The 26,446-nt window shown below is 43.9% G+C and overlaps 1 protein-coding gene across 2 annotated transcripts in view; it reads right to left on the bottom strand.

Annotated features, from left to right (window-relative positions):
- LOC121571345 (protein NDRG2) overlaps positions 1–20,564 on the bottom strand; it is a 41,828-nt gene extending 21,264 nt beyond the window's left edge. Inside the window, exon 1 of one of the 2 annotated variants that reach the window (XM_041882754.2) lies at positions 20,096–20,564. The gene's annotated coding sequence lies outside the window, so the exon portion shown is untranslated. Of the gene's footprint in view, positions 1–19,985 lie in introns of both variants that reach the window. The other variant, XM_041882753.2, reaches the window with a different exon arrangement.
- Between the last annotated feature and the right edge of the window lie 5,882 nt (positions 20,565–26,446).

Raw genomic sequence — 26,446 nt, 5'->3', positions numbered from 1 at the left:
AATAGCATTCTAGTTTGCTCTGTTTTTTTTGTTAATTCTTTCCAATGTGCCAAGTAATTCTCTTTTTGTTTTCTCATGATTTGGTTGCGTCTAATTGTGTTGTTGTTGTTGTCCTGGGGCTCTGTGGGGTCTGTTTGTGTTTGTGAACAGAGCCCCAGGACCAGCTTACTTAGGGGACTCTTCTCCAAGTTCATCTCTCTGTAGGTGATGGCTTTGTTATGGAAGGTTTGGGAATCACTTCCTTTTAAGTGGTTATAGAATTTAACGGCTCTTTTCTGGATGTTGATAATTAGCGGGTATCGGCCTAATTCTGTTCTGAATGCATTATTTGCTGTTTTTCATTGTACACTGGGGATATTTTTGCAGAATTCTGCATGCAGAGTCTCAATTTGGTGTTTGTCCCATTTTGTGAATTCTTGGTTGGTGAGCGGACCCCAGACCTCACAACCATAAAGGGCAATGGGTTCTATAACTGATTCAAGTATTTTTTGCCAGAACCTAATTGGTATGTCGAATTTTATGATCCTTTTGATGGCATAGAAGGCCCTTCTTGCCTTGTCTCTCAGAACGTTCACAGCTTTGTGGAAGTTACCTGTGGCGCTGATGTTTAGGCCGAGGTATGTGTCGTTTTTTGTGTGCTCTAGGGCAACGGTGTCTAGATGGAATTTGTATTTGTGGTCCTGGCAACTGGACCTTTTTTGGAACACCATTATTTTTGTCTTACTGAGATTTACTGTCAGGGCCCAGGTCTGACAGAATCTTTGCAGAAGATCTAGGTGCTGCTGTAGGCCCTCCTCGGTTGGTGACAGAAGCATCAGATCATCAGCAAACAGTAGACATTTGACTTCAGATTCTAGTAGGGTGAGGCCGGATGCTGCAAACTGTTCTAGCGCCGTCGCCAATTTGTTGATATATACAGTGGGGAGAACAAGTATTTGATACACTGCCGATTTTGCAGGTTTTCCTACTTACAAAGCATGTAGAGGTCTGTAATTTTTTATCATAGATACACTTCAACTGTGACAGACGGAAATCCAGAAAATCACATTGTATGATTTTTAAGTAATTAATTTGCATTTTATTGCATGACATAAGTATTTGATACATCAGAAAAGCAGAACTTAATATTTGGTACAGAAACCTTTGTTTGCAATTACAGAGATCATACGTTTCCTGTAGGTCTTGACCAGGTTTGCACACACTGCAGCAGGGATTTTGGCCCACTCCTCCATACCCTTCAGGTTTCGGGGCTGTCGCTGGGCAATACGGACTTTCAGCTCCCTCCAAAGATTTTTTATTGGGTTCAGGTCTGGAGACTGGTTAGGCCACACCAGGACCTTGAGATGCTTCTTACGGAGCCACTCCTTAGTTGCCCTGGCTGTGTGTTTTGGGTCGTTGTCATGCCTGAAGCCCAAGCCACGACCCATCTTCAATGCTCTTACTGAGGGAAGGAGGTTGTTGGCCAAGATCTCGCGATACATGGCCCCATCCATCCTCCCCTCAATACGATGCAATCGTCCTGTCCCCTTTGTAGAAAAGCATCCCCAAAGAATGATGTTTCCACCTCCATGCTTCACGGTTGGGATGGTGTTCTTGGGGTTGTACTCATCCTTCTTCTTCCTCCAAACACGGCGAGTGGAGTTTAGACCAAAAAGCTCTATTTTTGTCTCATCAGACCACATGACCTTCTCCCATTCCTCCTCTGGATCATCCAGATGGTCATTGGCAAACTTCAGACGGGCCTGGACATGCGCTGGCTTGAGCAGGGGAACTTGCTTGCGCTGCAGGATTTTAATCCATGACGGCGTAGTGTGTTACTAATGGTTTTCTTTGAGACTGTGGTCCCAGCTCTCTTCAGGTCATTGACCAGGTCCTGCCGTGTAGTTCTGGGCTGATCCCTCACCTTCCTCATGATCATTGATGCCCCACGAGGTGAGATCTTGCATGGAGCCCCAGACCGAGGGTGATTGACCGTCATCTTGAACTTCTTCCATTTTCTAATAATTGCGCCAACAGTTGTTGCCTTCTTACCAAGCTGCTTGCCTATTGTCCTGTAGCCCATCCCAGCCTTGTGCAGGTCTACAATTTTATCCCTGATGTCCTTACACAGCTCTCTGGTCTTGGCCATTGTGGAGAGGTTGGAGTCTGTTTGATTGAGTGTTTGGACAGGTGTCTTTTATACAGGTAACGAGTTCAAACAGGTGCAGTTAATACAGGTAATGAGTGGAGAACAGGAGGGCTTCTTAAAGAAAAACGAACAGGTCTGTGAGAGACGGAATTCTTACTGGTTGATAGGTGATCAAATACTTACAGTGGGGGAAAAAAGTATTTAGTCAGCCACCAATTGTGCAAGTTCTCCCACTTAAAAAGATGAGAGAGGCCTGTAATTTTCATCATAGGTACACGTCAACTATGACAGACAAATTGAGGGGAAAAAATCCAGAAAATCACATTGTAGGATTTTTTATGAATTTATTTGCAAATTATGGTGGAAAATAAGTATTTGTTCACCTACAAACAAGCAAGATTTCTGGCTCTCACAGACCTGTAACTTCTTCTTTAAGAGGCTCCTCTGTCCTCCACTCGTTACCTGTATTAATGGCACCTATTTGAACTTGTTATCAGTATAAAAGACAACTGTCCACAACCTCAAACAGTCACACTCCAAACTCCACTATGGCCAAGACCAAAGAGCTGTCAAAGGACACCAGAAACAACATTGTAGACCTGCACCAGGCTGGGAAGACTGAATCTGCAATAGGTAAGCAGCTTGGTTTGAAGAAATCAACTGTGGGAGCAATTATTAGGAAATGGAAGACATCTAAGACCACTGATAATCTCCCTCGATCTGGAGCTCCATGCAAGATCTCACCCCGTGGGGTCAAAATGATCACAAGAACGGTGAGCAAAAATCCCAGAACCACACGGGGGACCTAGTGAATGACCTGCAGAGAGCTGGGACCAAAGTAACAAAGCCTACCATCAGTAACACACTACGCCGCCAGGACTCAAATCCTACAGTGCCAGACGTGTCCCCCTGCTTAAGCCAGTACATGTCCAGGCCCGTCTGAAGTTTGCTAGAGTGCATTTGGATGATCCAGAAGAGGATTGGGAGAATGTCATATGGTCAGATGACACCAAAATATAACTTTTTGGTAAAAACTCAACTTGTCGTGTTTGGAGGACAAAGAATGCTGAGTTGCATCCAAAGAACACCATACCTACTGTGAAGCATGGGGGTGGAAACATCATGCTTTGGGGCTGTTTTTTCTGCAAAGGGACCAGGACGACTGATCCGTGTAAAGCAGGGTTCTTCAATCCTGGTCCTGGAGGGCCGAAACACTTCTGTTTTTTATTTCTACCTGGTAGTTAATTGCACTCACCTGGTTTTCCCAGGTCTGAATTAGCCCCTGATTAGAAGGAGAGGATGAAAAACAGAGGTGTTTCGGCCCTCCAGGACCAGGATTGAAGAACCCTGGTGTAAAGGAAAGAATGAATGGGGCCATGTATCGTGAGATTTTGAGTGAAAACCTCCTTCCATCAGCAAGGGCATTGAAGATGAAACGTGGCTGGGTCTTTCAGCATGACAATGATCCCAAACACACCGCCCGGGCAACGAAGGAGTGGCTTCGTAGAAGCATTTCAAGGTCCTGGAGTGGCCTAGCCAGTCTCCAGATCTCAACCCCCATAGAAAATCTTTGGAGGGAGTTGAAAGTCCGTGTTGCCCAGCGACAGCCCCAAAACATCACTGCTCTAGAGGAGATCTGCATGGAGGAATGGGCCAAAATACCAGCAACAGTGTGTGAAAACCTTGTGAAGACTTACAGAAAACGTTTGACCTGTGTCATTGCCAACAAAGGGTATATAACAAAGTATTGAGAAACTTTTGTTATTGACCAAATACTTATTTTCCACCATAATTTGCAAATAAATTCATTAAAAATCCTACAATGTGATTTTCTGGATTTTTTGTCCCTCATTTTGTCTGTCATAGTTGACGTGTACCTATGATGAAAATTACAGGCCTCTCTCATCTTTTTAAGTGGGAGAACTTGCACAATTGGTGGCTGACTAAATACTGTTTTTCCCCACTGTATGTCATGCAATAAAATGCAAATTAATTACTTAAAAATCATACAATGTGATTTTCTGGATTTTTGTTTTAGATTCAGTCTCTCACAGTTGAAGTGTACCTATGATAAAAATTACAGACCTCTACATGCTTTGTAAGTAGTAAAACCTGCAAAATCGGCAGTGTATCAAATACTTGTTCTCCCCACTGTATGTTGAAGAGGGTGGGGCTTAAACTGCATCCCTGTCTCACCCCACGGACCTGTGGAAAGAAATGTGTGTTTTTTTTGCCAATTTTAACCGCACACTTGTTGTTTGTGTACATGGATTTTATAATGTCTTATGTTTTTCCATCAATTTGTATAGCAGACCCTCATGGCAAATTGAGTCAAAAGCTTTTTTGAAATCAACAAAGCATGAGAAGACCTTGCCTTTGTTTTGGTTTGTTTGTTTGTCAGTCAATTAGGGTGTGCAGGGTGAATACGTGGTCTGTCGTACGGTAATTTGGTAAAAAGCCAATTTGACATTTGCTCAGTACATTGTTTTCACTGAGGAAATGAACTAGTCTGCTGTTAATGATAATGCAGAGGATTTTCCCAAGGTTGCTGTTGACGCATATCCCACTGTAGTTATTGGGGTCAAATTTGTCTCCACTTTTGTGGATTGGGGTGATCAGTCCTTGGTTCCAAATATAGGGGAAGATGCCAGAGCTAAGGATGATGTTAAAGAGTTTATGTATAGCCAATTGGAATTTGTGGTCTGAATAATTGATCATTTCATTGAGAATACCATCAACACCACATGCCTTTTTGGGTTGGAGGGTTTGTATTTTTTTTGCAGTTTGTTCTTTGTTACAGGGCCAAAAAGATTGGAGAAGTGGTTTACCCATACATCTCCATTTTGGATAGATAGCTCTTCGTGTTGTTGTTTGTTTAGTGTCTATGGATTCTTCAATTACATTGAGCTGATTTCTGACATGCTGTTCCTTCTTTTTCCGTAGTGTATTTCTGTATTGTTTTAGTGATTCACCATAGTGAAGACATAGACTCAGGTTTTCTGGGTCTCTATGTTTTTGGTTGGATAGGTTTCTCAATTTCTTTCTTAGGTTTTTGCATTCTTCATCAAACCATTTGTCACTGTTGTTACTTTTCTTCGGTTTTCTGTTAGAGATTTTTAGATTTGATAGGGAAGCTGAGAGGTCAAATATACTGTTTAGGTTTTCTACTGCCAAGTTTATACCTTCACTATTACAGTGGAACGTTTTGTCCAGGAAGTCTAAAAGGGATTGAATTTGTTGTTGCCTAATTGTTTTTTCGGTAGGTTTCGACACTACCTTCCTTCCATCTATAGCATTTCTTAATATTATTCAGTTCCTTTGGCTTTGATGCCTCATGATTGAGTATTGCACTGTTCAAGTAGACTGTGATTTTGCTGTGGTCTGATAGGGGTGTCAGTGGGCTGACTGTGAACGCTCTGAGAGACTCTGGGTTGAGGTTTGTGATAAAGTAGTCTACAGTACTACTGCCAAGAGATGAGCTATAGGTGTACCTACCATAGGATTCCCCTCGAAGCCTACCATTGACTTTGTACATACCCAGTGTGCGACAGAGCTGCAGGAGTTGTGACCCGTTTTTGTTGGTTATGTTGTCCGTAGTTGTGCCTAGGGGGCATATGGGGGGAGGGAATGCTGTCACCTCCAGGTAGGTGTTTGTCCCCCTGTGTGCTGAGGGTGTCAGGTTCTTGTCCAGTTCTGGCATTTAGGTCGCCACATACTAGTACATGTCCCTGGGTCTGGAAATGATTGATTTCCCCCTCCAGGATGGAGAAGCTGTCTTCATTAAAGTATGGGGATTCTAGTGGGGGGATATAGGTAGCACACAGGAGGACATTTTTCTCTGTTGAGATCATTTCCTTTAGCCAAATGTAAAATGTTCCTGTTTTGATTAATTTAATAGAGTGAGTTAGGTCTGCTCTATACCAAATTAGCATACCCCCTGAGTCCCTTCCCTGTTTCACACCTGGTAGTTTGGTGGATGGGACTACCAGCTCTCTGTAACCTAGAGGGCAACCAGTGGGTCCGTCTCCTCTATACCATGTTTCTTGTAGGATGACAATGTCTGTATTTCCGATTTCTTTGGTGAATGACCTCAGGCCTTGGATATTCCAGGATGAAATAGTGAAGGCTTTGTGTTCCATAAAGTGTCTAAGGTTGTTGGTCGTGTGGTTTGGCCTCAGGCCAGTAATTGTGAGCAGAGCCTGCTGAGCATCTGGTACATGCCATTGGCTTGGGCTAGTGTAAGAGTGGGGGTTGGGCCTGTTTGCCTGCTCACGGCCTGGGCGTATGTGTGACTTTCATGTTGAGGCCCTCTTTGCGGGAGTGGGGGGCACAGGGTGGGTAGCTCCCCCCTATATATCTCTCTCTCCCCCCTGTATATCTCTATCTCCCCCCTGTATATCTCTCTCTCCCCCCTGTATATCTCTATCTCCCCCCTGTATATCTCTCTCTCCACAGCGACTTGGTCTTATCAGGCTCATTAGAGTGCTGTGGTCTTGCCAAGGAGTTTGGTGCTACAATGTGGAAAAAATGACTTCATTACTTATCAGTAACACACAGACAAAGACATACACTCACACGCATACACACAAACACACACACACACACACACACACACACACAAACACACGCACACACACAAACAGTAGAAATACACCTTCAACAATAATGTAATACTCCTAAATCTCAGATATAAGCATCCTAGATATACGAATCAATATTTCAGTTTGACAAATACCACATCATCAACTTGTGCCATATACTTTCTATTTTCATTAGGCCATATCAAATCGACCGTGCCCGAAATTGTAACTTGTGGCTAACTAGTAGAGAATCCCTCCCATTGAATTATCTTGCCTATTCTGTCAGGCTGTGGAAATTTAGAAACAGGATATCCCTCAGAAGCAGAGAAGAAGAAGAAGAAGAAGAAGAAGAAGAAGAAGAAGAAGAAGAAGAAGAAGAAGAAGAAGAAGAAACTCATCCATCATATCAGAAATGAACCAGCCAGTTACTTAAAAAATAACAATTCATCTTGCAATATTTACTATAATATACTGTCAGTGTTCTACTCTATTATTGTGAGATAGGGGTTGTAACTAAACTATAATCTGTTTTCCCTTCAATGTAGATGTACATTAGTATGAAATATTGAAATTAGCATGTTAATTAGCATGTTAGCAAGCGACTGGATGTCAAAGGCCACATTACTGCAAACTCATTATATGGAAGGATTAGGCTATCAGAGAGAAAATCATAAAATCCAATTGGTTATACACAAGAAAATACAAACCATAATCATAAATAACAATGTGAATGTAAATCAGCTCTCTGCAAATCAACTCAGACAATGACATTCCATCACAACAGTAAATAAAATGATCAGCAACAATGTGTTATGTGTTATCTACTGCCAGGGATTGTTAATTAGCTATCGACTGGACAGGGAAAATCATTCAGTCATAAGACCGGCCGGTGGGATGATTACGCATTAACATCAATATTCACACATACTGTACTTCCCTCCATTACACGTCATCTCCATGTCGACTCAGTCCCTGCTATAGAACTTGAATCCTCCCTAAGTCCCTCCCTACCTCCCTCCCTCTATACATCCATCTCCCTTTCCCTCTATACATCTCTCTCGCTCTCTCTCTTTCTTGTCCTCTCCTTCTCTCTCTCTCAAACAAACTCTCTTCCTTTCTCTCTCCCTCTCTCAAACACACACACTCTCTCTACCTCTCTCCCCCTTTTTCCCTCTATCTCTCTCTCTCTCTTTCAGTGAGTCAGTGTGTTTTAGAGCGTGTAATAACTGTTCATCTGCACAGGGAATATGTCACTACAGAGAGAGAGGGAGAGAGATGGAGAGAGAGGGGCGGGCTAAGAGACTGTTGCCAGCTGAAAAACAACCCAACACATACACAGTCTCTCTCCCTCCTTCTCCCTCCTCTCTCTCCCTCCTTCTCCCTCCTTTCTCTCCCTTTCTTTCTCCCTCTCTCTACAGTTTGTTATTGGTATAATGGATGTTTTTCCAACAGCTGCTTAGCTTCTGTTATCACTTCCTGAAGCGCTGGGCAGGCTGACACGCTAATCAGCTTTTAAGCACCAGAAATTAGCTCTCACTGGATAATTGTGTATGCACAGGTTTTTCATATACTCTGATTGTTCGGTGGAGTAGTCAGATTAGCTGCAAGATGTCACTCTATACGTTGGGTAGAAAACCATGAGGCTTAGGTAGGAGGCATGGTTGTGTTTAGTAGGGTGCAACATTCTGTACACTGTAGATACAATTCTGGTGTTTCCATATCACCCTTGACACAGAATCATATCTCTCCTATATCATTTATTTATATCTCATCGTTCTGAAAAGTTGTACTCCAGTGAATGGTATGAGGTATCAGTGTAGCTTCAGTGAAGTACTTGTGGATTCACCATCAGATACACTGATATTACTCTATATTAAAATAGTTCAGCTCTCTACTTCAAGTGAGCTTTGATTGCTATCTCTTTGAACTGCTATCAATCAGTCTTGGATCACTTTACAAAATGTCAACAATGTTTTTTCCTCACTATTGTGACTGCTGGATAGACTTATTGCACTAAAGAGACTACCAAGTGTTACAGTAGTGACACAGATATGGGCCCGTATTCATCAAGCGTCTAATGAGTAGGAGTGCTGATCTAGGATCAGGTATTCTTTCTCTGAGACGCTTGATATGATAAACACAGGCCCTGCTCTCTCTATTGGCTCTGTGAACAGAAGAGGATCATGAGTGGATTTGATAACAAACACAGAAGCATAGCTAAAGGATTAGCAAGTTATCTGAGGAAACATCCTTCTGGCCGCTATTCTCTACACAGAGACGCATCTTTCTCAGTAGAGAGATGAAAAAATCATTCTCTGATGCAAGGCTAATACAGGTCAGTGCCTTTGAGTTTCGCTGTGTGCCTCTCTGGTCTCTGTTGGTTCTCTGTTCACCCTTCATTGATCAATATTTGACTGACTGACCACAGAGTCCACTCCACTCCACTCTAGACACCTGGCCTACAGTCAGCAACACACACCTGACCTACTATAGGCCATAGTCAACAGAGCATGATGGAAACCTCTGGACTCTACAGACCCCTCAAGGACCAGAGTTAGGGACACCTGCTCTAAAAGCTTGCACTACCCTTACAGAGTTGTCTGCCTAAATAAAGTGATAAACTAGAAAATAAATAGTATTTCTATGAAAAAGCACTGTTACAATAAGTGAATCCCTGTCGGAGAATATCAGAGTTGTGGAGTCGCATTACTTTCTCCATATGTCTTATTTCTGGGTGGCTTCAGGATTTTCAGGATCTATAGCTCACATCCTGCTGCTCTCTGAGGTGTGTCCAGTGCTGCTGTGTTTCTGTGCTGCGTGCTAACACTACTGTACAGATGTATGAGTGTGTTGCCTACTCACCCTGCGGTGCCCCTCTGAGAGGCCAATCTGTCTCTAACACACCTGCAGTCAGACATGAGCTTAATAACTATCAGTTCACGTTGATATATTCCTCGCTTTCCCTCTTTTTCTCAATAATATATCTCGGTTTCATCTCTCTACTTCTGTCTGTCTCTGTTTTATCTCTGTCTGTATCTCTCTCTCTCTCTCTTTTGCCCACTACTTCAGTCTTTCTCTCTCCTCTTGTTACTACCTTTGTCTATCTGCCTGTCTCTGTTTTTCTTTGTTGGTTTTACTCTCTCTGTCTGTCTCTCACCCTCTCGCTCCACCTTTCTGTCTCTTTTGTCCCTCTCTTTCTATTACTCTGCCCCCCACTATTCACATCTCGCTCCATCTTTATTCCGTTCTCTCTCATCCCCTCCCTCTCTTTTTCTTGTTATCTCCCTCCATCCAACAACAAGCTTCCAGTGAAAAGGGAAACAGGGTAAACAACCATGTTGGCAGGAGCTCCCCTCTCTCATTTGTCCCCTCTCTCTCTATTGCCCAAGCGCCAGACAAACACACACACATGAACACTAAGGGGAGTCTAAATCTGGAATGTAGGCTGAAAGGTTGAGATGATAAAGGTTAAACTATGTGTTGTGTTGTGTAGTGTAGTGTGTGTGTGTGTGTGTGTGTGTGTGTGCGCACGCGTGTAGGTGTCTTAAGGATATGTCGTGGAAATTCTACACAGGGACACTCTAAGTCAATCTTAAATGAATTATTCTTTATTATCATCTTTATTATCAGGTTCCAACCAACTCAATGCACCAAGTACACATGTTGATCAGGAGCTCCCCTCTTTGAGGAAGTCCTGTTATCCCTTATATACTGGCTACAGACACGTTACATAGTTCATAGGGTTGGTTCCGGCATGTGTCTGGCACCGTCTCCTATCTTATAGAACATATTCTGGGTGTTCTGATGGTCCTAAAGAGGATGTCATGTCGTTCGTATGAAGTCCTTTCAGATGCTTATAGATGCATTATGAATGCTCTATGTATAGCCATTGTAAGTCATTACATGAGGTGCTGAGGGGTTAAACTGCAAGAGTACCCTGGAGCCAAGCAGCATCATGCTCTAATACTCTAGTGGTACCACACCTGAGCTGCACCATATGTATTTATACATAGTCTTATGGAATAGGTTAGGTAGTTTAGGCAGCACACTACAGCTCACTACCAGTTCCACACTCCAGGGGGCAGCAGCAACCTTGTCCAAGTGCTGAGCCTGGTTAATAAGCACATCAGGTGCTGCCAATTAAGGGGGTCTTCAGTCAGAGTACCAGCTTGCAAACTATGAAGCAGCTGGTTGGTTTGGTGGCCCTCAATTTGGGCTTGCCTGTTTGTAGTTTCCTTTTTGTAAATATTTATGTTTCGTCACCATCTGAACAAATAATAACTTGCAAAGACTGGCCGACCAAGAGGTCAAGAGAGACAGAGCTGGCCATGGACCAATGTAAGGTTGCTGTCTCCCTGGGCACAGTACATTCAACACCTTCGGCGCATATGCTAGCCCTATAAAATATGATATATTTTTTACCTGATTCTGTTCTTTCCCAAATTCCATTTTGTTTTTCCAGGTTTCTGTTTCCCCCTGGGTTTTTTCCAGGTTTTTCACTCTCAAAATCACACTTTTCTAATAGAAATACAACTTAATTGGAAGTTCTAAGTCCACAACAATGCTTAAACCACATCAGGCAACCACATTTGAGGTCTGGAATTTTCTTTCTTCGAAATTTAGATTTTTGAGTGTAGTTAACCTTTAATTCCTGTGTACACCTAGCAAGAGGCTGTTGTGGTGGGGTTTCTTGCGCACATGTGATGGTTAAAAAAAAAAACTTTCCATCTACCAGAATACTTTTCATTAGCATCATCGCTAATGGCTACACAAAGTGGTGGTGAATCGCACATACAGACAGTGGGAATTCTCATTGCCTCTTCAGAAAGTTGCAGGAAATACGAGTCACTGATGTATACTAATACATTTGCCCAAGTGTATCATAAGACATGAACAGATCACAATACATTTAGTTGATTCCCTACTAATAAGTTCAACACATTTTTGAATATTGTCAAATTCCGTTTTAATGTCTGGATTCTGTGATTCCGTCCAAGTTTTCCGCATCGCAGATTTTATAGGGCCCTAGTATGCCTTTGAGAAGAGGCAAACAGAGAGCGAAAAAGCAGGGACCGAGAGAAAGAACATTTCTAAAGGAAAAGAATGAGCAACTCTAGCCACCATGGAGATAACAAGAGGTGCCAAAGCTCTCCCAGTTGTTTTTCTTTCCTCTCCCCTCTCTATTCCAACTTTTTCTCTCAACTCTTTACACTTTTTTTTTCTTTTTCTTTTTTCTAAGAGACCATAATGGTGAACCTTTCATGAATATGACTCAGTAGTTTACAGTGATTCAAATCAGGGCTAACCACTGTGCTACAAGCACTACACACACAAACACTCACACACATGCACACACACACACGCGCGCACACACACACACCTACGCCCAACACACACACACAGATTTGACCTTCACGCTAGGGGATATCGCTAGGCAGGAGCTGATCCAGATATGAAAAGTAACTGTAGGAGGCCACCGTGGAGCTGCAAGATGTCATGGCTGCGTTCGGTTTTCAACGAGGAGGTCAGCAAAGCCAACATTAATCCAAGGCCTACCTGCTGTGTGAATGGCAAACTTGAATCTAACACAAGAGTTGTATAATGTTATTTGGTTATCAGTGAGGAAGTCAAAGACACCAAGTCCAATATCAACCAGGTACCTGTAGTGTAAACCACAACTTCAATCAGTTATCTACCAATCAACTTACATCAGACAGTGGCATCACAACAACATTTCAGAAATGTTCAACGGCAAAGTGTTATCTGTTATCTACTGCCAGGTCTTGTTAGTTATTTTATTCATGGATGCCAAGGGAAGCCAGGTTTCCCCAAAAAATGTACCAAGAAAAAAAAGAAAAAAACCTACACAATTATGTATCTTTCATCTCTCTGTGTTTCGTAATTTTTCTTCAATTCGCAAGAGGCTGAATGCATCTCACCGGAGAAAGCATCTGAGCAAGCGAAACAGCACCACTCTGTATGTGTAGGCCACCTATTTGATGCTGTCTGGTCAAAAAGATTGTGACATTGCTGCCGCCCGTAGCACTGAATGCAAGGGAAGCCAGCGAACATTTGGCCTCCCTTGATAAAAAAAATATGAAATAATAGACAATCGCCTCCCGAGTGGCGCAGTGGTCTAAGGCTAGCTGTGCCACTAGAGATCCTGGTTTGAGTCCAGGCTCTGTCGTAGCCGGCCACGACCGGGAGACCCATGGGGCGGTGCACAATTGGCTCAGCGTCGTCCAGGGTAGGGGAGGGTTTGGCCGGCAGGGATGTCCTTGTCCCATCACACCATAGCGACCCCTGTGGTGGGCTGGGCGCAGTGCATGCTGACTCGGTTGCCAGGTGTACGGTGTTTCCTCCGACACATTGGTGCGGCTGGCTTACGGGTTAAGCGGGCACTGTGTCAAGAAGCAGTGCGGCTCGGATGAGTTGTGTTTCAGAGGATGCACGACTCTCGACCTTCGCCTCTCCTATGTCCGTATGGGGGTTGCAGCAATAGGACTGTAACTACTACCAATTGGATACCAAGAAAAAGGGGGTAAAATACCCACAACATTTGTACAAAAAAATTATAATAAAAAAATAATAGACAGTCAGCGTTGAGCTAAACTGAGTGAGCTCAACTATTAACGGTCCTGGCGCACCAAAGAAAAGTGTCAAGGGAAGCCAGTTTGGATTTGGCTTCACTCCAATCACATCACACCGAGAGCAATACGTCATTGACAGGAACAACTTGAATTGTTGCATCTCGTTGTGTTGTTGTCATCCAGTGGCTAGCTAGCTAGCTAGCTAAAATTGGCCCTTGCCTAAATTAGCCATGGATGGAGATAGGGATTTGGAATTGTGGTTTTACTTAATTCTCCGTACTGGCCAATGATTATAACGCCGATTCTAATCCAACCATAAATTCATACATTGTGCCCCTGGCCTGAGAGGATGGAAGTTCAATATGTAGCTAGATGTAGAAGGCTAATGTTAACTAGCTAACATTGCCAATGAAAGGAAGTTAGGCTAGCGAGCAACCATTTTAGCTAGGTAGCCTAGGACAACAGAAAATAAAAGTGGGTACTGTATGACAGCCATAGACCGTTTCATCAACATGAAAGAGAGGAGGATGGCATTGCCGTTTCTCTACAAGTAGGATGAGTCAACATGTTTTTCTAATTGCACGCACACATGCACACACACACACACACACACACACACACGAAGCCAGTGACTGTTTTGCTAGCACAGACTGGAACATGTTCCGAGATTCTTCAGATAGCATTGAGGAGTACACCACATCAGTCACTTGCTTCATCAATAAGTGCATCGATGACGTCATCCGCACTGAGCTAAAGGGTAGAGCTGCTGCTTTCAAGGAGCGGGACTCTAACCCGGACACTTATAAGAAATCCCGCTATGCCCTCCGACGAACCATCAAACAGGCAAAGAGTCAATACAGGACTAAGATTGAATCGTACTACACCGGCTCTGACGCTCGTCGGATGTGGCAGGGCTTGAAAACTATTACAGACTACAAAGGGAAGCACAGCCGCGAGCTGCCCAGTGACACAAGCCTACCAGATGAGCTAAACCACTTCTATGCTGGCTTCGAGGCAAGCAACACCGAAGCATGCATGAGAGCACCAGCTGTTCCGGATGACTATGTGATCACGCTCTCCATAGCCGATGTGAGTAAGACTTTTAAGCAGGTCAACATTCACAAGGCCGCAGGGCCAGATGGATTACCAGGACGTGTACTCCGAGCATGTGCTGACAAACTGGCAAGTGTCTTCACCGACATTTAAAACATGTCCCTGACTGCGTCTGTAATACCAACATGTTTCAAGCAGACCACCATAGTCCCCGTGCCCAAGGACACTAAGATAATCTGCCTACATGACTACCGACCCGTAGCACTGACGTCTGTAGCCATGAAGTGCTTTGAAAGGCTGGTCATGGCTCACAACAACACCATTATCCCAAAAACCCTAGACCCACTACAATTTGCATACCGCCCCAACAGACCCACAGATGATGCAATTTCTATTGCACTCCACACTGCCCTTTCTCACCTGGACACCTATGTGAGAATGCTATTCATTGACTACAGCTCAGCGTTCAACACCATAGTGCCCTTAAAGCTCATCACTAAGCTAAAGATCCTGGGACTAAACACCTCCCTCTGCAACTGGATCCTGGACTTCCTGACGGGCCGCCCTCAGGTGGTAAGGGTAGGTAACAACACATCTGCCATGCTGATCCTCAACACGGGGGCCCCTCAGGGGTGCGTGCTCAGTCCCCTCCTGTAATCCCTGTTCACCCATGACTGCATGGCCAGGCACGACTCCAACACCATCATTAAGTTTGCCGACGACACAACAGTGGTAGGCCTGATCACCGACAACGATGAGACAGCCTATAGGGAGGAGGTCAGAGACCTGGCTGTGTGGTGCCAGGATAACAACCTCTCCCTCAACGTGACGAAGACAAAGGAGATGATTGTGGACTACAGGAAAAAAAAAAGGACTGAGCACGCCCCCATTCTCATCGACGGGGCTGTAGTGGAACAGGTTGAGAGCTTCAAGTTCCTTGGTGTCCACATCACCAACTAACTATCATGGTCCAAACACACCAAGACAGTCGTGAAGAGGGCATGACAAAGCCTATTCCCCCTCAGAAGATTTGGCATGGGTCCTCAGATCCTCAAAAAGTTATACAGCTGCACCATCGAGAGCATCCTGACTGGTTGCATCACCGCCTGGTATGGCAACTGCTCGGCCTCCGACCGCAAGGCACTACAGAGGGTAGTGCGTATGGCCCAGTACATCACTAGGGCCAAGCTTCCTTCCTTTAACTCTACCCATATGTACATATTACCTCAATTACCTCAATTAGCCGGTGCCCCCGCACATTGACTCTGCACCGGTACCCCCCTGTATATAGCCTCCCTACTGTTATTTTATTTTACTTCTGCTCTTTTTTTCTCAACACTTTTTTGTTGTTGTTTTTTTTTACTTTTTCATTAAGAAATAAATGCACTGTTGGTTACGGGCTGTAAGTAAGCATTTCATGGTAATGTCTACACCTGTTGTATTCGGCGCATGTGGCAAATAAAATGTTATTTGATTTGATTTGACACACACACATAGAGAAAGAAATCAGAACCATGGTCAAATCATATTTAGCTTACGCTGATTGGACTAAATCATTTTTGGTATCTTTTAGTTTTTACTGTATTAGACTAGGCATATGTGATTTGATGATGTTGAAATGTTGAAGTTGAAATGGTGCTGGAATAGTGGAGGCAGCTCCTGTTTTCTTTGCGACTTGCGGTAACTCTCTATGGTTCTAAATCAATAGTTGTTTAGTAGTCAGAAAATGTCGGAAACATTAACTTGCTTGACCATGCTGTAGGTCATGTACATGTAACCGTTTGTTACATGCAATATGCTTTGTAGACTTCACCGGACAGAGGTTGCTCTCTCGTTTTGTGATGAAACAAAGGTGTGGTTGAATTTATTCTGCCACTGTGTCTTCTTAATATCTCAGCCTTAGGCCTATATATATCACGGTCACAAGGCATATGAACCAGCAGGTTATAGAGCAAACAACGCAAATATCACAACACATAGGTTGTAATATGGCATTTTTTTCTTGCTTGGCTTCCTTAGTGATTTTACCCATGCACCACTACTGTTGACTTACAGGAAAAGCAATCAATTACAGAGAGCTGTGATTATGGACTGGTAGTACAGTAGCCTATGACAGGGCTGATGGGAAAGGAAATTAGACTTTACTTTATCCTTTTGATTCCCTTTGGGAGCAGAGGGCTTTAGCTTAGTGGGCTAACACAGTCTTGTGGTGGGCAGAAGACCTGGGTTTGAATCCCTGTTTGTTACAGGAATGTAGGGCATCCACCATGCAGGTGACACGCAGAGACACAAAAAATCTGGACATCTAAACCAGATAGCATTTAAGAGTAGCAAATAGTGAATGGTAAGACATTAACCTTCTTTCTAAGACCAAATGTGGAACATATTACTGTTTTCTGATTAAGAGGGAGTCTCCCTTTCCCAAAGTCACTTTGCATTACTGTCTGTAGACTAGCAGATGCACCAACAAAACCCATTTTACTTCCAGATATATTTGAAAATGCTTTAGTTCAAAGCGTTGGAGTACTGAATTGTTGTTGTGTTGTTCTGGATGGCATCTACATTCATATCGTTAATTCAAGCAGACGTGTGTGTGTGTGTACTTGGGTGTGCGCCTGTGTGTGCGCTTGCCTGCGTGTGTATGTGTCTGTGTGTGTCTGTGTAGTCATGGACACCAATTACCAGTAAAGCCTCTAAATTAACAACTAATAAAGAGATTAGTGCGCTGGTGAAAATCACATGTAAATGAAAAGGAGATATGCATGTACACAACAACAGATTGTGTGGCCTGACGGAAGAGCCAAAACAGATACAGCAACTAATGGGTGTTGTTACAGTAGCCTACACTGTAAATCACCCTAGTTAAGTAGTGGTAGTATTTTCTAAGTATCCCTGCCTGCACATTGATATAGTACTGGTACTGACCCTGTATATAGCATACATTTTCGTGAAATTATATTTGTGCTGTGTTTGTATTTGATCTTATTCTCTTAAATTTGATATTGAATATTGCATTGTTGGGAAAGAGCATGCAAGTAAGCGTTTCACTGTACTGTTTACACCTGCTGTATCCTGTGCACGTGACAAATAACCTTTGATTTGAAAATGGAATACATTGCTCGTTGAGACTGGGTTGCAAAACATGAGTCAGTACGAGTTGTGAAAGAGATGATTTTATACATTTGGGGATCTAAAATGTATCCACCCACACATCAACAAACAACACATACCTTTCAGCACTATACCAGCCTCCACCCCACACAAACACACCGGCACACACACACAAACACACACCACTTCCACAAACCCCCACCCCCCACCTACACACACGCACGCACGCACGCACACACACACACACACACACACACACATATCTGAGGGCTTCCCACCGAAACACCATAAGGTACCACCCTACCACCCATAGCTAAATGGACCCAGCGAGAGAAACATGAATGAAGGAGGAAAGCACGGAGGGTTTTGATGGTTATAAATATGGTTGTGCTGAGCGGCTGTGAACGCTGTGTGTGTGTGTGTGTGTGTGTGTGTGTGTGTGTGTGTGTGTGTGTGTGTGTGTGTGTGTGTGTGTGTGTGTGTGAGTGAGGCCGGTGTGGGAACAGACAGAGTATTGTACTGCCTGGCCTATCTGTGTCTGGCTCTGAGCCACAGCTAAAAGAGACATGCTGTACTGTACATGGATAGAGACAGACAACTCACTGATACAGTGAACAACACGGCTAGACAGACATACTGTAGAACTGCATTGATACAGTCAACACAGCTAAAGGAGGGACATATTGTACATGGATACAGACAGCTCACTGACACAGCAACCACACAAACACAGTCAACACAGCTATAAGAACACAATCAACTCACTACCACAGTCAACAGCTAAAAGAGACAGCTAAAGGAGGGACATATTGTATACTGACAACACAGTCAACTCACTGACACAGTCAACACAGCTATAAGAACACAATCAACTCACTACCACAGTCAACACAGCTAAAAGAGACAGCTAAAGGAGGGACATATTGTACACTGACAACACAGTCAACTCACTGAAACAGTCAACAATAGAGCTAAAGAAGAGACATAGGCTGTGTCTGAAATGGCAACCTATTCTCTCAGCAAAGCAAAATGAGACACATACTGCACCATAACATAGTGAAGACACTCAAGGAGACACATACAATAACAACACAACACCATTCCAAATACCCCTCCTAGTGGTAACTGGAGACATCAGTAGTGGGCTTTGTAGAGATTCCCAATGCCTTAACATCCAATAATAGTAGGGTAGACCTACCCCGACCTACTTAAAATATGCCACTCCAAAAGGACCTTCAGCACCCCACCCACCCACTGCTGGGAATGCCAATGTCTCAATATCTCTATGCGAAATATGTTTACAAGCAGGTGTGTGTGTGTGTGTGTGTGTGTGTGTGTGTGTGTGTGTGTGTGTGTGTGTGTGTGTGTGTGTGTGTGTGTGTGTGTGTGCATGTAGGCTATTTGCTGTAGCCTACATATCTGAGATGTTTGAAATGTACAGAAAACAACATGAACGTCGATGAGTCGACATGCAGTGCGAGCTGTGCGACACACCTCCGTTTGACATTGACACACATTTCTCCCGTGGCGCGCGCGCGCCAACAGCCTCGCAGCCTGGGGTTGATCCCCATCCCCCAGCCATAGACACACACAGATACAAACACATAAAGTATAGTAATATGACATGAACACCGTTACAAGCCTATAGATTTAAATTTTGGCCAACATTTTTATGCACAAACAAGAGCGTCTGATTGGAATATGAGGAAGGGGTTGAGGGGGGCGGGGGCATCTTCAGAGTTCAAGTTCATGCGTATTTAGTGTAATTCAATCAATGTCAGTATTCGGAAAGAAGCTTCCCGTGGTTGAAAACGATGAACAAAGACCGTAAATTGCAGCGCCACATGTGACTGTCGATAAACATACTCTCTCACACACACGCCGCGCGCGCACACACACCACAAAAAGGCTTTAGCCTATAAACCGTCGTGAAAATATGACATTTGTTTCCCTATCCCATTGCTATTGATGATAAACAGAGCATCTGCTAAACCATTTCTTTCTTGTTTTTTATGCTACTTTGTTGTTGTTGTTTTTTTTGGGGGGGGGGGATTATTTGTGTATTAGTATTGCACTGTTAGACACTTAATGCACAGATGGAGCTAGAAACATAACCATTTCGCTGCACTTATTTTAACATTTGCTAATCTGTGTAAGCGACAAATAAACTTTGATTTGATTTGACCAGACACTGCAATGTTTACAAGTAGGCTAGACCAGTGCATGGTTTGACTCAGCTGGGTAAAGATTGGGGTCACAGCTCAAATTATCATAAAAAACTGTAACATTCTCACCATGTACACTTTGCAGAATTTAAAAAATGCATTTACATCTGAATTTGGTGAATATATCTCACTTTGTCCAATCTTGTCCTAAATGGGTTTTTTTTTCTTGCATTGCTGCAAGACTGTTGATATGTTATTTGAAAATTAAGACAAAATACTTGCCTAAAATAACATGAGAAAACAAAACACCAACAATGTTATTAACATCTATTACATGTAATAAAAATAGGCTACTTACCCTAAGTCAACAAAAAGGTTCAGACAAAATAAGGACTTATTTATAAAATATATGCAAATGTCACAACTCTCGTCTCTTCTTCAGTGATTTATTGTTTTTCACACTTGTACCTCGTCGGAAGATCCCGAAAGTCTGTGTTGATATTTCACTTTCCTCCACCTTCGTTATTTTTCGTAGATCGTTATTTTTTTTTACGGTCCTTTCTCGAGTATGAAGAAAAATCCTACAAAAAATATGGACCCGTCAATCAAGCGACAAGTTACTTTACTACGATTTTAGGGGAGGACAACTATGTTGTTATCAAACGTATCCGTTAGGCTGCCAATATTTAGCATCTATTTTAATAAAAGCTTCAAACTGCAAGACTGTATCTTAAACTGATAACTACAGCGGATATCTAACGACTAAATGGCGATGTGATATTGGCGAAAGCTCTTCGTCTCGCTCTCGGCTCCCCCTCTCTCGGTTATGGAAGGCGCCCGTTGAAATGACTTGTGGAACAAAACGCGAACGCATTCCAAGGTTCTGGTTACAGAGGCAGATATGATGAGGTGAAAAGCAGCGTGCTATTTGGGGATGTGCCAAAGGACAAATATACACACCTCTAAGTAAAACAGAGAAAGAAAGGCAATGGATTTCGGGAAGGATGTCAAGGGATACCAAGGAAGGCAATGGTGTTTGAAAGAAAGCTTATAGTAGTCAGAGTGCGAATTACAGTGACATTTGGGGGTTCTCTATTGGGTGCACTGCACGAAAAAAATGTATGGGACTAATAATTAAGACATGATTTAACGGTAAAAATGAATTACCTTTTCATGTGGAATGAACACAACCAGCTTTCATCTGATTGACAAACAAATCACTTTAAAAAAATAGGCTACTGTGCATGTTCGGGGCTGAAACTGTCCCTGGAAAAAGGGAATGGTCACCCTAACACACACAGTAAATTTACTAGACTAGGCTACAATGGGCAGGCCTATTACCATGATCTTCAAATCGGTCTACTGGTAGCCAGTGATGTAGGCTAGTGGTAAAATAATAGGTGGCTAAACTCTGATAGCCGGTTGCAGTGAAAAAAATAAGCTCCCTATACTTTCAATGCATTTTTCTGATAAAGGTGGGTAAACTGCATTTAGTTGCGTTTACCCTCTACTAGGCCTACACCGTTGCCGGTAGCCTACCCTCTCAGATGAGGCAATTTGACACAAATGAACACACGCAGAACAGGTAGCCTACATTCAATATAATACACAAGTTTAATCAAAACATGTTTACATCCTAGTTCATGAGATGTCCATAATTCATGAGTTGAATGCTTGGAGTCTTCACAGATCGTGTGACATAAAACACTACTTTTCTTTCCTTACATTAATGACATTTATGACACTGTTGAATTAGAACACTGAACTTAAACCCTGTACGATTCCTGGATCTTGGAAAACTTGGAAATTGCGCTATAAGTGTAACTATGCCTACGTAAAATTGTATTATGTTTTGCCATGAAAACAGTTCTTCATGGGCAAACAAATCCCAAATAATGTAGGTTTATGCCATTGCAAAATCGAATGCTTCTAACCGAAAGAGTCAGCTATAGGCCTACTGTCATTAATGTTGGATGGATTGGATGTGCATTGGTGTCTAGCTGTAGGCTAGTTGTCTAGTGATATTGTCAACCATCATCAGCTGATCCAGGAAAGGAAACAGATATTGATAGAAAATAATGAAGCTAAATAAAAGGTCTACTACTTCTGGCCACAGAACAGAGAACACCAATACCCTAGCGCACCTGAAAAACAAAGCTGACTGACAAGAGCAAACACTGATAAATCAACAGATAAATCTAATGCATTGGAATAAAGGCTATTTTTATCAAGGGCGCATGGCAAACAAATGGCGAAAATGAGCAAGTACAAAGGGAAATCTATGCGTTTAAAGGAGCTCAGCTGAGGCCGAAATTCAGTACTACTGAGTGGACAGCATGGTAGACAGGGGAGACGCTTGTGCAGCCATGTATAATTAAATTGTTATACCATGACAGAGAGGTGGGGGTGTTCGTTTCATTTGGAAGCTTTTATTTTCATATTTAACACTGTAAAACATATTTACCACTGCATTTAAACAAATAGGAGAATGGTTAAATTAGCATTATTTAGAGACCACCCCCAAAGTTTGACTTTTGTTGCATTTAGGGGAGCTAATGTCTCATTCAGGGGAGCTGAGCCCCCCCCTGGATTCCCCATAATTCGCACCCTGATAGTAGGTCAACAGAGGTGTTGGTGGTGTTGGAACGGTTTGAGATAATGGATTAAAGGTTCTTCTTGGAGAGAGAAAACATTATTATTTGAGACCTTTTGTTTTGTGTGATTTTATGTGATTGGGGTGTGACACGTTGGGTATCCAAAACAAAATACACTTCTCGCTCTCTTTCGCTCACACACACACACACACACACACACACACACACACACACACACACACACACACACACACACACACACACACACACACCATTAAGTTACAGTGACACACCACCACAGACTCTCAGTTCTGTTTCTAGGACGCACCACAAACACCCCGCCTCTCCCAGTTTCCCTTCAGTTACCTCAAACTCCAGCCAATAGCAGCATCTGACGAGCCATCCTTTCAGTTCTCCAAAAAATGAGTTGAGGTTTATGGTTTAGTGAATGATTTGTCCCAAATACAATGCTTTTAGTTTTTGAAATATTTAGGACTAACTTATTCCTTGCTACCCATTCTGAAACTAAATGGAAGATATGGAAGATAGTAGTGGCAAAAAACATCCAAGTGTCAGACCCCGGTAGCTTGTCATTGTTGATAGACAACAATACTTTTTTCACCTCTTCCACACTCACTTAACGGAATTCTAAATTACAATTCTTGTCTTTCATAATTTGGTCAGATATACTTGGATGTGTAGTGTCAGCGTTTGTTGCTGGCATGTCATGCCTAAAACTTGCCTATCCTGAGGTAGAATATATACAGCAGTCATGATAACAGATGAAAACTCTCTTGTAAGGTACAGTTGAAGTCGGAAGTTTACATACACCTTAGCCAAATACATTTAAACAATTCACAATTCCGACATTTAATCCTAGTAAACAGTTCCTGTTTTAAGTCAGTTAGGATCACCACTTTATTTTAAGAATGTGAAATGTCAGAATAATAGTAGAGAGAATGATTTATTTAAGCTTTAATTTTTTTCATCACATTCCCAGTGGGTCAGAAGTTTACATACCCTAAATTAGTATTTGGTAGCAATGCCTTTAAATTGTTTAACTTGGGTCAAACGTTTCAGGTAGCCTTCCACAAGCTTCCCACGATAAGTTGGGTGAATTTTGGACCATTCCTCCTGACAGAGCTGGTGTAACTGAGTCAGTTTTGTAGGCCTCCTTGCTCGCACGCGCTTTTTCAGTTCTGCCCACACATTTTCTATAGGCTTGAGGTCAGGGCTTTGTGACGGTCACTCCAATACCTTGACTTTGTTGTCGTTAAGCCATTTTGCCATAACTTTGGAAGTACGCTTGGGGTCATTGTCCATTTGGAAGACCCATTTGCGACCAAGCTTTAACTTCCTGACTGATGTCTTGAGATGTTGCTTCAATATATCAAAATAAGTTTCCTTCCTCATGATGCCATCTATTTTGTGACGTGCACCAGTCCCTCCTGCAGCAAAGCACCCCCACAGCATGATGCTTCCACCCCCGTGCTTCACAGTTGGGATGGTGTTCTTCGGCTTGCAAGCATCCCCCTTTTTCCTCCAAACATAACGATGGTCATTATGGCCAAACTGTCACGATCGTTGTAAGAACCGGACCAAGGCGCAGCGTGATAGGCGTACATCTTTTAATGAGTACTTAATACAACAACAAAACAACAAAACGATACCTGAAGTCTAAAGGTTCACCAACACAAACCTATACAGAACAAGATCCCACAATTAACTGTGCAAAACAGTCTGCCTAAGTATGGTTCCCAATCAGAGACAACGAGAATCAGCTGCCTCTGATTGGGAACCACCCTGGCCAACATAGATCTAAACGATCTAGAATAAACACATAGAACAACTAAACATAGGAACTAACAACCTGGCTCAACATTAAAGAGTCACCAGAGCCAGGGCGTGACAGTACCCCCCCCCCAAAGGCGCGGACTGCGACCGCGCCAACCAAACACCACAGGGGAGGGGCCGGGTGGGCATTCCGCCTCGGAGGCAGATCCGGCTCCGGGAGTGACCACCACTCTCTCTCTCGCCCTCGTGGTCTGGCCCTGCTGGCCGGAGCTGGATTGAACACCGGTGGAGCGGATTTCTCTGGCTCCGGCGTGGAGCAGCTGACCGGTGCCGGACCAGGCACAGGTGGAACAGGCACGGACCGTGCCGGACTGACGACGCGCACCACTGGCTTGGTGCGGGGAGCGGGAACGGGCCGGACCGGGCTGACGACGCGCACCACTGGCTTGGTGCGGGGAGCAGGAACGGGCCGGACCGGGCTGACGACGCGCATCACTGGCTTGGTGCGAGGGGCAGGTACAGGCCAGACCGGGCTGGCGACGCGCACCACTGGCTTGGTGCGGGGAGCAGGAACAGGCCGGACCAGGCTGGCGACGCGCACCACAGGCTTGGTGCGAGGGGCAGGAACAGGCCGGACCGGGCTGGCGACGCGCACCACTGTCTTGGTGTGGGAAGCAGGAACAGGCCGGACCGGGCTGGCGACGCGCACCACTGGCTTGGTGCGGGGAGCAGGAACAGGCCGGGCTGGCGACGCGCACCACAGGCTTGGTGCGGGGAGCAGGAACAGGCTGGACCGGGCTGGCGACGCGCACCACAGGCTTGGTGCGGGGAGCAGGAACAGGCCGGACCGGGCTGGCGACGCGCACCACAGGCTTGGTGCGAGGGACAGGAACAGGCCGGACCGTACTGGGAACACACACCACTGGCCTTGTGCGGGGATCAGGAACGGGCCGGACCGGACTGGTAACACACCCCAGTACCTCTCGCCGTGCCTCTACACTCTCCTTCCCCTTCATGACCAATGGCCCCCGTAACCTGGTGGCCTCCTCTCCTAGTCCACAAACTCGCCCTGTAGCTGTCTCCAGCAGCCCCGTCGTCCATGCCGTGTGCCCCCCCAAAAACATTTGGGGTTGCCTCTCGCCTGTCCGACGACGGCACGGTTGGCGCCGTACCTCCTCTCTCGCCAGGGCTTTAACTTTTGCCCATGGCCCTTTGCCCGCGAACATGTCCTCCCAAGACCACTCTTCGCCCACCTGGGACATCGCCAACTTCTCCTCCTGGGCACGCTGCTTGGTCCTCTGGTGGTGGGATCTTCTGTCACGATCGTTGTAAGAACCGGACCAAGGTGCAGCGTGATAGGCGTACATCTTTTAATGAGTACTTAATACAACAACAAAACAACAAAACGATACGTGAAGTCTAAAGGTTCACCAACACAAACCTATACAGAACAAGATCCCACAATTAACTGTGCAAAACAGGCTGCCTAAGTATGGTTCCCAATCAGAGACAACGAGAATCAGCTGCCTCTGATTGGGAACCACCCTGGCCAACATAGATCTAAACGATCTAGAATAAACACATAGAACAACTAAACATAGGAACTAACACCCTGGCTCAACATTAAAGAGTCCCCAGAGCCAGGGCGTGACACAAACAGTTCTATATTTGTTTCATCAGACCAGAGGACATTTCTCCAAAAAGTACGATCTTTGTCCCCATGTGCAGTTGCAAACCGTAGTCTGGCTTTTTTTATGGCGGTTTTGGAGCAGTGGCTTCTTCCTTGCTGAGCGGCCTTTCAGGTTATGTCGATATAGGACTTGTTTTACTGTGGATATAGATACTTTTGTACCTGTTTCCTCCAGCATCTTCACAAGGTCATTTCCTGTTGTTCTGGGATTGATTTGCACTTTTCGCACCAAAGTACGTTCATCTCTAGGAGACAGAACGCGTTTCCTTCCTGAGCGGTATGATGGCTGCGTGGTCCCATGGTGTTTATACTTGCGTACTATTGTTTGTACAGATGAACGTGGTACCTTCAGGTGTTTGGTAATTGCTCCCAAGGATGAACCAGACTTGTGGAGGTCTACAATTTATTTTCTGAGGTCTTGGCTGATTTCTTTTGATTTTCCCATGATGTCAAAAAAAGAGGCACTGAGTTTGAAGGTGCCTTGAAATACATCCACAGGTACACATCCAAATTGACTCAAATTATGTCAATTAGCCTATAAGAAGCTTCTATAGCCATGACATCATTTTCTGGAATTTTCCAAGCTGTTTAAAGGCAGTCAACTTAGTGTATGTACACTTCTGACCCATTGGAATTGTGATACAGTGAATTATAAGTGAAATAATCTGTTTGTAAACAATTGTTGGAAAAACTACTTGTGTCATGCACAAAGTAGATGTCCTAACCGACTTGCCAAAACTA

This window comes from Coregonus clupeaformis, chromosome 8 (genome assembly GCF_020615455.1).
Source record: "Coregonus clupeaformis isolate EN_2021a chromosome 8, ASM2061545v1, whole genome shotgun sequence".
NCBI classification, from domain to species: Eukaryota; Metazoa; Chordata; class Actinopteri; order Salmoniformes; family Salmonidae; genus Coregonus; species Coregonus clupeaformis.
Note: the sequence above shows the minus strand (reverse complement) of the source record. Positions and strands in the feature narration are given on the sequence as shown.